This window comes from Bos indicus x Bos taurus, chromosome 2 (assembly GCF_003369695.1).
Source record: "Bos indicus x Bos taurus breed Angus x Brahman F1 hybrid chromosome 2, Bos_hybrid_MaternalHap_v2.0, whole genome shotgun sequence".
NCBI lineage: Eukaryota > Metazoa > Chordata > Mammalia > Artiodactyla > Bovidae > Bos > Bos indicus x Bos taurus.
In genome coordinates, this window is record NC_040077.1 from 13,191,380 (window position 1) to 13,208,625 (window position 17,246).

The window sequence follows — 17,246 nt, forward strand, 5'->3', positions numbered from 1 at the left end:
AGAGTCAGACATGACTTCATGACTAAACAACAACATTCAATAACTGAACCTTCTCTGATGGGGTTCAAAGTTGGCTGCTTTTATAATAAGCTATGATACATAATGGAGAAGGCAATGGCACCCCACTCCAGTACTCTTGCCTGGAGAATCCCAGGGACGGGGGAGCCTGGTGGGCTGCCGTCTATGAGGTCGCACAGAGTCGGACACGACTGAAGCAACTTAGCATGATACATAATAAGTTTTAGCCCAAAAAAGGGACCGAGTTTTAAATTATTAATAATATTAATGACAGAAGGTGTATACCTCACAGGTTCTGTTTTATCAACTGACTACTTAGAGTTATTTGAAATAAGAAACTCAGTTATCTTAGTTAAGTGCTGCTGCCTAGTTAGGCATCTCTTCTCAATGTGCCAAAAATGACTACCATTCCTATCTGCAGAGAAAAACAGTTTGTACCATGAAAGTTTACAAGCGTCCATCAATTTAAAACCAGGGATCAAACTCGGGTATCAGGCACTGCAGGCAGATTCTCTACCATCTGAGGCACTTAGTGATGCTATAGGCAAATCTCCACTTAAAACCAGTATCATCTAAATAATGTTGCTGGGTAAGATTGGAAACAAAGCCCTAACATTTGACTCATAAGCTTTGCTTTTATTAGTGGACTGACATGTGCTACTTGCAGTAATTCAATCGCAATGATCATGAGATTAGTCATTCACCAAATAAAGAAGTGGAATATGTAACAGAGAGCTTCTCACAGGCCTTAGGTGAAAGGCATTACATAGGGATACAGGGAATGACAAGATTCTGCTCAGTATCCATCACAACAGAATGCTCCAAAGACCTCTCAAACTGAGCATGTCTCATTACATTATCTCTTGCATCCTTCCACCTTTATTTGCAGTGGTGAGACACTGGATAGCTGCTTGTTAACTTTGCCATTTTCGCTCAGGGCAAAGCCTCACCTTTCTTAAAGATCTCTGCTGAAACCACCACAATAAATCGCTGCCTACTAGACCATCGAATCAAGATGTCTGGTGAAAAAGAAATGTGCACAGCTCTTCATTCATGTTCCACACACGATGTGCTGTATACTCGACCATTTTTATTTTTAGCTCTGCCCATTAAATTACAAATAAAGAGGTAATGATGAAGAGAAAAGATTGAAACAATAGGAACCTTATGAAATGAAAGGCATTTTCTAATCCTTGGCTATAAATATTAAAAATATAAATCCAACTGTTTTAAGAAAAGTACAGAAGGAAATGGGGCTTTAATAGCAAGAAAATGATGTTTTAACACTTGAGTTATTTTCTCCCATTTTGCTATACTAAATGATATCAAAGACCTGATGGAAAACTTTTTTAAATTGTCTTCTTATGCTATTAAGTGAAAACTAATTTCTGCCCATACATTTAGAACTGTGCCAAGCACACAGACGGTTTCCCATGGGTTCAGCAGTAAAGAATTCACCTGCAATGCAGAAGACACTAAGAGGTGAGTTCAATCCCTGGGTCAGGAAGATTCCCCTGGAGGAGAAAACGGCAACCCACTCCAGTATTCTTGTCTGGGAAATCCCATGGACAGAGGAGCCTGGCGGGCTACAGTCCATGGAGTTGCAAAGAGTCATACATGACTGAGCATGCACACACACAAACACATAGAAAGAGCTCAATTCTTTATATTATTACCACTGACAAATTTATCTGCATGTATCTTTTCCTTTCCTCCCTCTCATCTTAAGAGAAGCACTCCATCTACTCTCACTAGTTCAGGGTCTTGCGTTTTTACCCCCCTTTTCTCTACCGGCTATTTTCTCTCTGCCATAAAACCCTAGATCATTTTCATCCAGGCCCTATTCATCATTTCCCTTCTCTCTGTCTCCCTACTTTTCATCTTCCTTTCAAAGCCAAGCTGGCTGTAATTTCTCACCAACTAGTCATTCCCCAGCCCACCAGAATTAATGGTTGGGCAGAGAAAGAGGAGACAGCAGCACTGGGATGTGATTCTGAAGTTGGATCACTCCCCTGCCAGATGGCAACAAGGCATCTCTGGGTTAAGTGAGTACTGAAGCCTTCTGGCATGCTACAACATGGCAATTACCAAGGACTTCACCTGTGGTGACTTGGAACAGATTACATGTAGAAGGGATGCAGTGGCCTCTGTGATATCATTGGCATTTGTCACAAATGGAGGAAACAGTAATTATCAGGACTGGGAGATTTATTTGGTTCTTGTTGAGTGGTATTGATACACTGAAGAGAGGAAATGACAGGCTCAATTCAGCCAATTAAGCCACTTCAGGCAAATGTGAAAATCAGAAGGCGCCCAGGGCAATGTTTATGGAGAGGCTCCTCTCCTACACTCACAGGACAGACCATACTGAAGACCAGGCCTGGAACCTAATTGTAAGAGTAGAGAATTTCTGATAAGATTGAGTTTAACGGCCCGGCAATTCTTCTATACAGTCAGGGAAAGAGTAAGACCTTTCCAAGGAGTCTACAGCTTCCCTGGTGGCTCAGAGGGTAAAGAATCTGCCTGCAATGCAGGAGACCTGAGTTCAATCCCTGGGTCAGGAAGATCCCTTAGAGAAGAAAATGGCAACCCATTCCAGAATTCTTGCCTGGAGAATTCCATGGACAGAGGAGCCTAGTGGACTATCGTCCATGGGATCACAAAGAGTCAGACACAACTGAGCAATGGACTTTCACTTTCATTTTTTCAAGGCTTCTAAGAGTAGAGATAGCCACTCAAGAACACTGAACTCTTAGACTCCCCGGAACCCTCTGGGCCCACGTAAGAAGCCTAATTCCCCTTGTTAGAGAATGGAAGAGCCCGATGTACTGCCTGAAGACCATGCTGAGGCCTCAACAAGAGCCAGATGCTTCACAAGACAATACATGTCTTCCTCAAATCTGGCCCATTTCTCCTCTCTAGTCAAGACAATAACAGAGTCAAAGCTTAGCATAGCCTTGCTAAGGGGAGAAAGCAATCATTCACTCAGAGTTGCAGGAAATGGCTAATATGTACCAGCAGAATCCAGGAAAGCATCCTAGGAGTACATCTTGAAAGGACAGCTTGTGGAGGACCAGACCCAAGACAAACATAGACAAAGGTGTGTATGACCCCAGATCAAGTGTGGGCATGGTGAATAAGAAATCTATTGGGAGAATAATCAAAATTAGAAATGGAATAACTCAAATCCACTTGTGATTCTCACTCTCTTTTCTGTTCTACTGGGCTTTCCTTGTGGCTCAATTGGTAAAGAACCCACCTGCAATGCAGGATACCTGGGTTCAATCCCTGGGTTGGGAAGATCCCCTGGAGAAGGGAACGCTACCCATTCCAATATTCTGGACTGGAGAATTCCAAGGACTGTACACGGCATGGGGTTGTGAAGAGTTGGACATGACTGAGTGACTTTCACTTCACTTTCTGTTCTATTAACAAAAACAACTTGACAAAAAATAAATACTTAATATGTATTTGTTGAAAAAATTAAAAACCAAAAAATAATAAACTGCACATAATTTTATAAGCATATAGTATGTCAGAAATCTATCATTATGTCAATATCTACTTTTTAAACTAATATTTTAATGTTTAAATTGCAGAAGACCTAGGTTCAATCCATGGGTCAGGAAGATCCCCTGGACAAGGGAGCAGCTATCCACTCCAGTATTCTTGCCTGGAGAATTCCATGGACAGAGGAGCCTGGCGGGCTACAAAGAGTAGGACACAACTGAGTGACTAACACTTTAAAATCTATTACAAACTTAGAATAACAATTTGTCAGTCCTTTCTGATTGTAAGCTTGGTTGGTAGAAATTCACTTCAGACCACCTCAAGGAAAGTAGATTTGTTGTAAAGAAACACATGGGAGCAGAGGAGACAGGAATCACACAGAGACCCTGCACAGAGTTTGACTGAGCCTCACAGAGGACGGGATGCTGTTCATAAACTAAGATGCTCCAACGTATTTCCAGCCTTACACTATCCCACCACCCCTCAGCAGCAAGAGGCAGTAGAACACACACTATTACGACTCAGTCCTCTTTGCCCCTGATCCTGCTGCTTTTGCCACTGACCAACTTCCTCCACATTAATATGCTTCGTAATATAACACTTGCTCATACCTTTGTCTCCTACCTCGGGTATCTCAATGTCTCTTTTTGCTTCTGTCCCTGCAGCCAAATGTCAACTCTGGATATACCTCATTTTCAAATGCCCAATAAGGTAGAATCTTATTGGTGAGCATCACCTCTACTCAAGCAGAGATTTTTGTACTAAGCATCTTATCAATGATTGACTAGTTCTTGTGACAGTTGACCTCCTCTTATCTGACTAGCCATGGAAATTGGTGATTGGCAACTGAATAGTTCATTGACAAGAGTATTAACTAGAGGAAGCCTAAACACTCTAACAAATACTCCCAAAATATAAGTAGCTAAACACAATAGAAGCTGGTGTCACCTTGAAAACTGTTCAGTATTTCTGTCAGCCAGCTTTCCCCATGAGGTTATGCAAAGATTTGGTGTCCTTATCCGGAGCTCTACCACCATCTTGGTATCAAAATCTGGACCTTCTCTGGGGAGTGGAAAGGAAGACATAAGGATGGAAAGGCGATCCTAAAGAACTTTATCCTTCCCTTTATCCCAGAGCTTTACTTTTTAAAAAAGGACAAGGTCCTCATGTCATATATGTATAATATAATTTTCTAAAGAAGCAGGTTAAAACAAATCATTCGGCGGTCCCTACCCTGCACACACAGTCTTCTCGGGGGATATGTCACACCCACAGCGCCTGCTGAAATCATTCATTCACTATTCAGTGCATATTCCATAAGCAGCTGCTGTGTACTAAGCCTTGTTCAGTCTAGGTGGTGGGGTAACAGCCATGATCAATGCTCCACGCTCTTCTCTACATGCTCTTTTTGTTCATTCATGATTTCTGCCCTCCCCACTTATGTCTCCTACACTTTGACTTGTAGTTTTAGCTTGCCCAGAACCACCTCCAGTACTAACACTTTGAAGGCAGCGCTATGAAGTGGCTATGAGTGTAGGCTCTGGAGTCAGGCAGCCTTAGTTAAATACTGGCTCCACGACATCCTTTGTCAATCTCTGCAAGTTATTTTACTTTTCAGTACCTCAGTTTTTTTCATCTGTAAAATGGGGATGACACTAAATCATAGCCTATAGAAAAATGAGTTAGAACGTGAGTTAGAAAAATGAGTTAGGATGATAGTTTAGGACTCTAAGCTCCTGACAAATATTAGATGTTATCAGTATTTCAGCAGACATACACAAACTAACTGGTGTCTCAAGTCACATTTTTGAGAGAGAATCCAATCAGTTCAGTTCAGTTAAGGGTTTATTCCTCTCGATCACTTATGGCCACTAGATCAGCCCTTATCACATTCTCAAGGCCTCACATGATCGAGCTTTGACTGACCTCAGCTGACCTCCTCAAGTTCACCTTGGACCATGTATTAAAAGTAACATATACAAAAAAGAGAAAGAAAATAGCACTCTGACACTTATTATAAGACCTGGCTACTGTTCTGCATTTTATACACATGAGATTCTGTTCTTTTTAAAAACCCCTTTTTTCATGAACCATTTGAATGGGTTCCTGTACCTTGTAACCAAAGAACTTAGAATAGAACAATTCCTTCAGGAAAATGGGTCAAGCCCAAAATATCTCCCTGCTCACTGCTTATGCACAAGTATTGTACAGATGACATATTATGCATAGTCATGATGCTAAAGAGAAGGGAAAAGCAAAAGGCCAAGGTCCTTTTCAAGGTTTAGGAAGGAGAAAAGATGCTCTGGGTGATAGCAACAGCGTGTTATTCAAATGCAAAATCCTAGCACCTTTGTGTGAGAGTCTGTTTTATTACCTTTTCAAATTCTACTCTCTATCCATTAAATTGAGCCCTGAAGGGACTTCGATTTTGCAATATTTTGGTAGTTACAGTGTTAACCTGAAAGTCAAAACGATACTTTGTTTTGAAGTATTCTATAATACTAATTTCTCAGAAATTTAAACTGCTTCCTTGCAGTCTGATAAGCGAAACTTTCCTCTGTTTTCTACAACCATAGGTATGGCTTGGGCATCCCCTACTTGTTCAGACATCCACATAGTCTGCTCAACAGCAACTTGGCCCATATTGAAGATATAAAAATCTTTCTCCCTGGAGTCAGCGATTGGCAGCTTTTCTGCCTCAAGGACATTGTCTGTTTCTTTCTTAACTCAATCAGCTCAGCACCACGCCAGTGCCCTGCACAGACAGAAGCCTCATAAATGCTTTTGAATCGACTGAGGTTGCCTGAAAACGCAATGTCTTCCCTCCCCACTTCACCTGCTGCCTTAAGCAAGAAAAATCAGTAGGTACACGTTGGGAGAGAGGGGAAGATTAAGGCAGAACTTAGATGCATAGCCTAGCATTTAAAGTAATAATGAAATTTTCTGAGAAGAAGCTTACTAAAACCCACATGTATTCAGATAATCCCACTAGGAAATATTACAGGTGATAAATTAAGCACAATAGCGTTTTCCAGATTCCCAGGCATAACACACCTGTCTCAGTGTGGTAGCCAGAAATCAAAAAGAGGGTGTAGAATTAATAACTGCACATTTTTAAGAATTTAATGAAACATTTATAGACTATTTCAGGCTTGTAATAAAAGTTATTACCATTTGGTTGGCAAGTGTGACCTCCAGGGAACAATATCATTCTATTACATCCCCAAATTCTATAAAGTTATTAGTTATCTCCTACAGGAAACCATCTTCTATTGACAGAGATAGGATGAATAGTCTAATCGCTGAAATGATTCCATAAATTTCAACTTGAAAGCTCTGTTGGAGTCCATTACCCAAATCAGAATTTTAAAGTTTGTTATTAAAGGATTGTCAAAATTATAGCTAGGAATTGCTGAATTCCATGGGTACATCAAAACCAGCTTCACTCGCATCTTGCAGAATATGTGATTATGAATTGCAGAGGTAAACTGATGAAAAAGAAGCAGTGTACTTCTTGCCATAATGAACATTCTCCTCTCCTGTATTCCTGTTACACATGTCTAAAACAAATAAAAATGCAAGTCCAGATTAAGACCCTCACAAACGAATGTGGCTCTTCTAAAATGAAATCGATTACGTGTAATATATTGTTTCCAAATATGCGAAGAAGAGTTTTGAAACACACAGTTAAGTTTGAATAGATAGATAAACAGAGACAAAGAATAGTCAAATACCTGTTTATATGAGTTGGAGTATAAATAAAGTAAATTGCTCCACCTGCTGGTTGGATTTGGAAACAATGCTAATTCTAAACTCCAAAGAAAGATGGTGGTAATTGAGAGCTCAGAAAGTTCTGGAAATCTCAGAAAAAAGTTTCATCCAGCACTCAGCAAAAAATGTCAGCCAACCCCCATTCAAAACCTTGACGGTCCACCAGAAAGCAGCTGGTGTTGTCGTGCTAATGGAGCTCGAATGAGTCTCACTTCAACAGGTGTTTCTCTGCCCTGCTACTGACATGAGAGAAAACAGTACAACCCATACTCTGGACACCACAACAAATACTGAAATTTGACATTGGAAAATCTAAAGGTTATTCACACAGATAGACTCACTGTACTCACAACACTCTCAGCTCATGTTTTGGTAGAAGAAGTTCACGAGTCAGCTAATTTATAAGTATTTTCAGCAACCTGATTCTGAATACCATGTAGTAAAATTGAATACACTTTAATAAAGAGTTTCCAGATTAGGAATTGGAGGCTTCTATAGCTCTCTACCTACAATCTGGGCTTTGCAGTTATTTTTCCTAAAGCTTCGATCTAGTAGTCTTCACAAAAAAAGCAAAAAAAAAAAAAAAAAAATTAGATACATACTTTACAACTTTCAGCAATATCATTTGTTTTGTTTTGTTTTTTCATTTAAAATGTAAAATTTGTCCCACCTGGCTAGTCCTTTTCCCCAAGCTGCTACTATACATTTTTCACTGTTAAATTAGATGAGTGAGGAGTTTTGCTATCTCAAGATGCTTGAAAACTACTCTCTATTAATATTTAATCTCTACTAATGTTTCTTGTTCAAAAGCTGAAATTTATTTGAAACATTTTATCCTTGTTTCCTTTCCTACATTAAATTGCATCCTGAAAAATTCAGTTACAAACTCATGGGAATGACTTGAACTTGTTTTGTTGTTTATGAGACCACTGGAACTCCTCAGCTACACTGCATTCAGTACAAGCACCCCATTACTCTTTACCCAGCAATAGTGTCTAGTGAGCCTCTGGCTTAGTGTAGGATTGTGCTTTATCTGTAAAATCTTTTTCTCTCCTAGTGTATTTTTCATGTAGCGAACTTGAATCATTCTTCTATTCTATTATGAAGTACTAAAGTAACTTGTATCTTGTTGCAAAGAAGAAAATCAACTTATCCTTGGAAGAGTTCAAGTTTTGTATTGAATATAAACTATTAGGTGCAGTTTTCCAACCAGATGTGACAATGGAGGACAAATGTTCTTGTCAATTACTCTATTCAAGATGATTTTATCTTTCCCCAAAAGCAAGTTATATTTAGTGATTATCTGGGGGGAAAGGTCATTTTTTTGCTCAACATTTCCCTCAAATCTGACATTTTCTTACTTTTTGGTATTTGTTATGTGAAATCTCTCTTTTATTTCAGCAGCTTTCTGTTGAAACGATGGAGAGATTATCACACAACTCAGCCCGATTTAATAAATTATATTATCTGCTGTCCACAAGCTTATAATCTAATAGGAAAATGCAAAATTTTCAATGAGGTAAGGGCAACAGTGACATATGCTCTTACAGTGAAGTAAGAACAACAGCAGAGAGGCCTTCCTGGTGGCTCCACCTGCCAATGCAAGAGACATGTAGGATCGATCCCTGGTCTGGGAGGATCCCACATGCCACGGAGCGACTAATCCAGCGCACCACAACTACTGAGCCTGTGCCCTAGAGCCCTACTCCACAAGAGAAGCCACTGCAACGAGAAGCCACGCACCATGACTGGAAACTAGCCTCATTCGCCACAGCTAGAGATACGCCTACGCAGCAGCGAAGGCCCAGCACAGCCAAGTAAATAGTTAACTATTTTAAAAATTAGTAACCTTTAAAAAAAAAAAGAACAATAACAGAGATAATCCTGAGTGAGAAGCCATCATTGTGTGGGGATGACATAAAAAAGCAGGAGATCAAAACTGAGCGAACCCTTGAAAAAGGGACAAAAATTCCTCCCCTGGCCAAGGAGAGGTGAGGACGGGGCTTCAGGCAAAGAAAAAGCAAGTGGAAAACCCAAGATGTGAAAGAATACAAAAAGTTTCCTCTTTACAGTTCCCAATTCCCAATGATATTTCAGATGAAAATGGTCTACTTGGAAAATCAATCTCCTAATAAATGCTCAATATGAAACAAAACCTTCTGATAAACTAAGGAGAGTTTAAAGCTTTATAAATGAAATACCTTTTAGTAAACATGTCTTCAAATATAAAATTTTTACAACTAGAAAAAATAAAATAAACTTTATATATCATATATTCAACTGCATTATATAAATGTTTGTAGTTCTGTACATGGTCAGGCTAGGGGGTCCCTGAGAGAATCATTAGGTGATATGGAAGAGAGCATCAAGAAGAGCAATCTGTAGGCATGTTGGACAACAGGCTAAAATCCTGTCAATGACATTATTTCCTAAAAGAAAATTAGTCATTAAATGTTCCCTTTGGTTTTATTAGAATAGACACAATTAGGAATTTCTGCATTTATTTTCATAGGAAGCTTCACCTGATTCTCAGCTTGTGGCACCTGGTGCTGTTGCGATTGAGATTTAATGATGAGGAAATGAATAGAAACATGTGCTAAACACTCCTGGAAGTAAATGCATGCACTTTAGTGCCACTAAGTGATTGGGAGGTGTGACAACTTAGGGCACGAGGGCCCTGCATTTACACTGTGTGACATATATTGGCAGCCTTCCATGACTGTGAGATTTGCATCACATTCCCACCAGTTTCCCCTGTGGGTGTGGGAGTGGAGGGTAGAAAGACTTGTATTTACAATATATACATATTTTACTTTTATTAGGAAAATTTCAAACATACATAGAGGAAAAGAGATTATTAGCAACATAGCCGTGTGTGTGTCTCATGTATAACCCCTCTGTTTACCCTGTATTCCCAATCACTTTTGAAGCCAATTCTATACAGCAGATCATTTTCTATATATACATTTTAGTATCTAAAGCATAGCTGTTTTCAAAATAAAGCATAATATTATTAGAAGATATTTTTAACATATTAGAATATAACATTTTACATGACTTCTATATCAAACGCATGTTTTGTATAATCAATAAATAATTCTCAAACATAAAAAAACTCAGCTAAGCAGACCTTCAAAGATAAATTATTTGTAGTGTATATACATAGAGAGTATATATACAGGGAGAAAAAGAGCATCATATGATTGTGTGTGTATGTGTGTGTAGTTATTAACTTCTTAAAATATATCCTGAATGACAATTAGTAACATGTACTTATTTTTCACCAATGGGCCTGAGGAGAGAGTGAGTTTTATGCATTACTATAGAGAAGAAACCAGAACCCCACTCCCACAGAGTGCCAGGAGAATTGGTAAGGTCTCGAATGAAAGAGACCAAGAATCCCAGCCCCCAATATTCCCATCCTAAGCTTGGCACAAAGTGCGTAGAGCCACTGTCTTCAAGGAACCAAATGGGACTGAACCATAAGAGCAGGACTTTTCCCACAAGTCTTGAGCTTCATTCACTCAGGTTCCGTAGACAAAAGTCATACCTGCCCCATGTATTCTCCATGCTTATTTGATTAAAGCTGGAATGACTGTAAATGACAGAAGGAAACTCCCTCCTCCCTCTCCTGTGCCCTGCAAGTTCATACAGCATACAAAAAAAGAGTTCAGAAATACTGGCCTAAGATACAAATTCTCCTTCCTGAAAGAGTTGTAATTACATATAGATGATAAATGTATGCATTAGATCATATGCATAACTTAATGTATTAAGTTGTACTTTGACAGTTTTAATCCAATAGTAAGTTGACTATTTAGAAAAGTGTAGGATTCTCACCTTATAAATTAATATTTAGAGCATACTGAACTGGCTGAGAGTTAAAATAATAGAATAATAGAGTTAAAATAATAACCTGCTTTGCAGATGCCAGTGAGCTATGATAGAAAACTTATCAGTCTGTGAATTGCTTTGTATATAAATACAGCTTTGTACCCCCAGATCATTTAGTAGGTCTATAAATGAAACCACTGTAATTGTTCAATTGTCCTGCAGATTAAGATCTTGGCAAATGGGAAAAGAAAATATGAGACACCATTAAAAACAGCCATTTATAATAAGTAGTTTTTCAAACAACTGCTAGAGACAAGTAGAAGCCGTAAATCGCAGAAGTGAGTTAAATGAATCTTGATGTGATGGGAGTCAGTGATTGCCAAGAGAAGGCTCACAAAAAGAAGGGGAATGGAGCTCTGTGTGCAATCCATCTCCCAACCAGATGTCTTTGTCTCCTTGGAAAACAGATAATGTGGCGTGTTTTGTTTTGTTTTTTAATCAAGATATTATGTGGTTCTTTCTCTGCTTCTATCATGAGCTATAAAGATAAAATGAAAATACCCAAAACTGAAATTTTGAAAAGCCAACCAAAAAGGCATTGCAATTTTGTGGAATGAATGTGAGGTGAACCGAGGTCTGAGCTCAGGCTTGAAACTGATTTCTTCCCCTATGACAGTACATTTTCCCTGGTGGGTTGCTTTCAGGCAGCAGTTGGCGATGATACAGAAACCTCGCTCTTTGGCCTGCCCTCCTTGCTCCACTGAGTCTCCTGCTGGGCCTTTCTATCTGCTTTTTCTATCAGGGGGCTATCCCAGAGTAGCCAGTTTTATATGTATCTGAATCTCCTTCTTGCAAAGAACCAGGTGAGCCCATTAAGGGTGCCATCTGTTTGGATCTTCATTTACTCATTCATCAATATTTACTCAATTGAGCATCTACTATGTGCCAGGAGCTCTGTTAGGTCCTGGGAATGCAGTAAACAAGACAGACACAGTCTCTGCTTTAATATGGATTGCAGTTTAGCAAGGGAGGCAGTTTAACTGTGATCTCTCCTACAAAGGAAATTACAAAATATAATAGGGGAGCCAATTATAATTATAATGGTGTTACAAAGGGAAGCAATATAAAGAAAAATACAGACAAGTGCTTTTGAAACTAAAGCTACAACTCATTAGTGGAACATGAAATCAATCTTGTGAGACAAGAGCAGCATGTCTTTATTTAATGGGATGAACTGGGATGGAAAGAAACCAAAAAGGAAATACTTGAGTATATCACCTATAATTAGAAGTATTGCTTCAAAAGTCAACACACAGATGAATGCTGGGATGAAATGGGGGGAAAATGTATTTCCTCCTGTGGATCTTGGTAGAAAAGTTTTCAGGTCACTGATTTAGACACACCATACATACTAGAAATGTGTTAGTCACTAAGTCATGTCAACTCTTTTGCAACCCCATGGACTATAGCCCTCCAGGCTCTTCTGTCCATGGAATTCTCCAGGCAAGAATACTGGAGTGGGTAGCCATTCCCTACTCCAGGGGATCTTCCTGACCCAGGGATTGAACCTCAATCTCCCACATTGCAGGCATATTTTTATCATCTAAACCACCAAGGAAGTCCCTGTAGACTTAGCATGTTGCTTATTATTGCCTGTTCCAACCACAGCTAACATACTCAAGTCTACATGACCATCGTTCATCATTCTTGAATGTACCTGATTAGTCAGGAAGGGAACCCTGGGCTAAGTCAAGCCAGTGTATTACCAATAATCAGTCAGATTCATCTGTATGGAATTTGGAACTGAGGCCCTGGAACTCAATCAAGTCTGCCTGATATAGGCACTGGAGTTAACAGATCATGTAAAATCATAGCTGAGAGGGCCATATGGGTCCCTGTGCAAGATGAATAAGCACAGAAAGTCAACTCAGAGAGAAGAGAAGAGAAAAAACACACAGAGAGAAGGAAAGACAGAACAAGGAAGCTCATCTCTTGACCTCAAGTTTAGAAACTCAATTTGGCTTATTTACTCTTCTCAGATTCCACAAGCTCTTAGTATTTTTCAGTGAATAATTTTTGCTTGAGTTATTTGAATCAGTTGGTTTTTTTACAGCCAAGAGTCTTTCCTGGAAAAAAAAAGTTATTTATGTTAACTTTTGATTCTTATTGATGTCAATTATAATAATATATTCACCCCCAAATGGGTAGACTATCATTTAAAGAGAGACCAGAAGAAAAAAACTAGTCTTTCAATCAAAGAAACTTTGCAAACAAGTCCTCCCTCATTTTTTGCTCTAATATCTAGATTGAGGATTTCAGCCTTTAGAACTGTATCCTTCCATAATAAATGATTTTCTACATCGGTTTCACAGTATTCTCAGCAGGACAGTGATTCATTTTTAGATACAGGACAGAGAAACTGGCTCCCTTCCAGGTCACTCCTATGTTAATGACATATCCATAATAATCTGAATGAACTAAACTGAGATACGCAGTGTTTGCTTACCATAGAGTCTGTCTGTTGCCTTTAATGTGAATGGCACAATAGCTCAAAAATGAAGATGCCACTGATAGATGACACCCTTGTGTTCATTCACTTTGAGCTTTGTTTGCTACTTGAACTTGATTACAACTGACAGCCATTGAGGAGTATAAACACATCCATTCTCCCTTTAGCCATTCAGGCACATAATGAGCTTCAACAAAACACAGAGGAATTGAAGAATCTGCCTTACCCAGAGAGTGCCCTTGAAATGAAGCCTTACCTGTTATTAGAACAAAATGCTATCCACATTAAGAGGATAGTCATAAATGTGTTCACTGCAGCTAAGACTTCATTTAGACTTATCCTATTTTCCCCGTGCTTAGGAAATGTAAACTCAAAGACATGAAATCTGTTAAGTAAAACACAAAAAAATGCTTTCTCTTAAGGTGCGGGGTTGAGTGGAGTGGAGTGTTGGTTAGCCCCATATTAGAAAAGACAAATTTTTCAAGGTGACTTCTGAAAATAGCTTCTTATCAACCTAAAAGAAAGCAAAGAATATAAGGGCACAAAATAAAGAATACAAAACTGTAAGAAAGAAAAAAAGTCAATCTGGACAAAAAGTTGCATCCTGACAGACTAAACAATTGCATTAGAGTCTGACTAGATGGGCCCTGATGCTAATATGACTGAGGCTGGTCGTCTCTCTCTCAGGTCAGTCAACACCCTCCGCATACTCAGACTAGATGCCAACCCCTATCAACAATCTTACTAACCCATGTGGGATGCTAAAAGAAAGTAAAGCCCGATGCTGCCATCAAAAAGTAACTAAACTCCATTGCTGCTCTGTAAATAAATTCTTCAGAACCATTTTTCTAGATTCCGTATATGTGCGTTAGAATACAATATTTATCTTTCTCTTTCTGACTCATTTCACTCTAGATTCATCCATCTCATCAGAACTGACTCAAATGTGTTCCTTTTTATGGCTGAGTAAATTCCATCGTGTATATGTACCACAACTTCTTTATCCATTCATCTGTCGATGGATATCTAGGTTGCTTCCATGTTCTCAGTTCAGTTCAGTTCAGTCGCTCAGTCATGTCCAACTCGTTGCGACCCCATGAATTGTAGCACACCAGGCCTCCTTGTCCATCACCAACTCCCAGAGTTCACCCAAACTCTTGTCCATTGAGTGGGTGATGCCATCCAGCCATTTCATCCTCTGTCGTCCCCTTCTCCTCCTGCCCCCAATCCCTCCCAGCATCAGAGTCTTTTCCAGTGAGTCAACTCTTCGCATGAGGTGGCCAAAGTACTGGAGTTTCAGCTTTAGCATCAGTCCTTCAAATGAGCACCCAGGACTGATCTCCTTTAGAATGGACTGGTTGGATCTCCTTGCAGTCCAAGGGACTTTCAAGAGTCTTCTCCAACACCACAGTTCAAAAGCATCAATTCTTCGGTGCTCAGATTTCTTCACAGGCCAACTCTCACATCCATACATGACCACTGGAAAAACCATAGCCTTGACTAGATGGACCTTTGTTGGCAAAGTAATGTCTCTGCTTTTGAATATGCTATCTAGGTTGGTCATAATCTTCCTTCCTAGCTATTGTAAATAGTGCTGCAATGAACAATGGGATACATGTGTCTTTTTCAACCCTGGTTTACTCAGGGTATATGCCTAGGAGTGGGATTGCTGAGTCATATGGTGGTTTTATTCCTAGTTTTTTAAGAAATCTCCACACTGTCTTCCATAGTGGCTGTATCAATAGACTTATGGACATGGGGAGAGGGGAGGAGAGGGTGAGATGTATGGAAAGAGTAACATGGAAACTTACATTACCATATGTAAAATAGATAGCCAACGGGAATTTGCTGTATGGCTCAGGAAACTCAAACATGGACTCTATATCAACCTAGAGGGGTGGGATGGGGTGGGAGATGGGAGGGAAGTTCAAAAGGGAGGGGATATATGTATACCTATGGCTGTTTCATGTTGAGGTTTGACAGAAAACAACAAAATTCTGTAAAGCAATTATCCTTCAATAAAAAAATTAATTAAAAAACAAAGTAACTAAACTTAGCCCTCGCCAACATCCAAAAACAGCATCTTAGTGTTTAAATAACAACTTATTCTTGTTGGAGCAAAAACCTTTTTCAAAAACCTTTTTATTTTATACTGGAGTATACCCGATTAACAGTGTTGTGATAGTTTCAGGTGGGCAGCAAAGGGATTCAGCCACACATATACGTGTATCCATTCTCCCGCAGAACTCCCCTCCCAAAATAAAGCTTTACAATCTTATTCATCATTTACCAAGCATCAAGAAGCATCTGGGAAATATACAAAATCATTTATTATTTTGAAACCTTTTTTTTCCTACTTAGCTTATTCTAAAGAAACAATGGAGAATGTGAGTGCCTAATTGCCCTGGTTTTGGACCAACAACTCAGCTAGACAACATGGTCCTACAGAGCTTAAGTTTGAAGTGAGAGGAGAGATATTATTAGTCAGGAGCCTCTTCCTTCCAATCACATTTTTCTATTACTCCCAGTATTCAGTCTAGACCTGGTCTGAATTCTATATTACATCTGAGAAGAATTAAAGGTGTCTGAATTCTAATCATTCATTAGAATGAACTCTGCATCTAGTATTAATCTTGTCTGACCCTGAGTTCAGTTCAGTTCAGTTCAGTTCAGTCGCTCAGTCATGTCCGACTCATTGCGACCCCATGAACTGCAGCACCCCAGGCCTCCCTGTCCATCACCAACTCTCGGAGTTCACTCAAACTCACATATCTCGAGTCAGTGATGCCATCCAGCCATTTCATCCTCTGTCGTCCCCTTCTCCTCCTGCCCCCCATCCCTCCCAGCATCAGGATCTTTTCCAGTGAGTCAACTCTTCACAAGAGGTGGCCAAAGTACTGGAGTTTCAGCTTTAGCATCATTCCTTCCAAAGAACACCCAGGACTGATCTCCTTTAGAATGGACTGGTTGGATCTCCTTGCAGTCCAAGGGACTCTCAAGAGTCTTCTCCAACACCACAGTTCAAAAGCATCAATTCTTCAGTGCTCAGCTTTCTTCATAGTCTAACTCTCACATCCATACTTGACCACTGGAAAAAGGAACAAACTAAAGGCCATTTAACTAAGTTAGGGAGGGTCTACAAAACCCAGGCCAGAGCTTTCCTTTCCAGTCATAGATCTCCTACATTAGGACTGCAAGACAAATAAAAGCATGAGAAACATCCAATGTCAACCAGATGTCATTTTAATATTTCTGAGCAGCTAAAAATAGGAAAAATGAAGATTCTAAGCTTTCATGCAATTTAAATCTAAGTTTATTCAGAAAAGATACTTTATACCTTAGAATCTCATTAAGTTCAAAAGTGAGTTAGAAGGGAAAGATATGTACTTATCATAGAAGATAAAGAAATGTAAAATCTATCAAGTGATCATGCTGATGAAAGAAAACTTGTAGATTTCTCTGAACACACCAAAGAATTAAGCAACCTGTAAAACTCAAATCCATGGACATGAGCTATATAAGCATGCTGCTTGAGTCACTGAGTTATTGATTTAGCAACTACCAACAGGGCTTCCCTTGTGGCTCAGATGGCAAAGAATCTGTC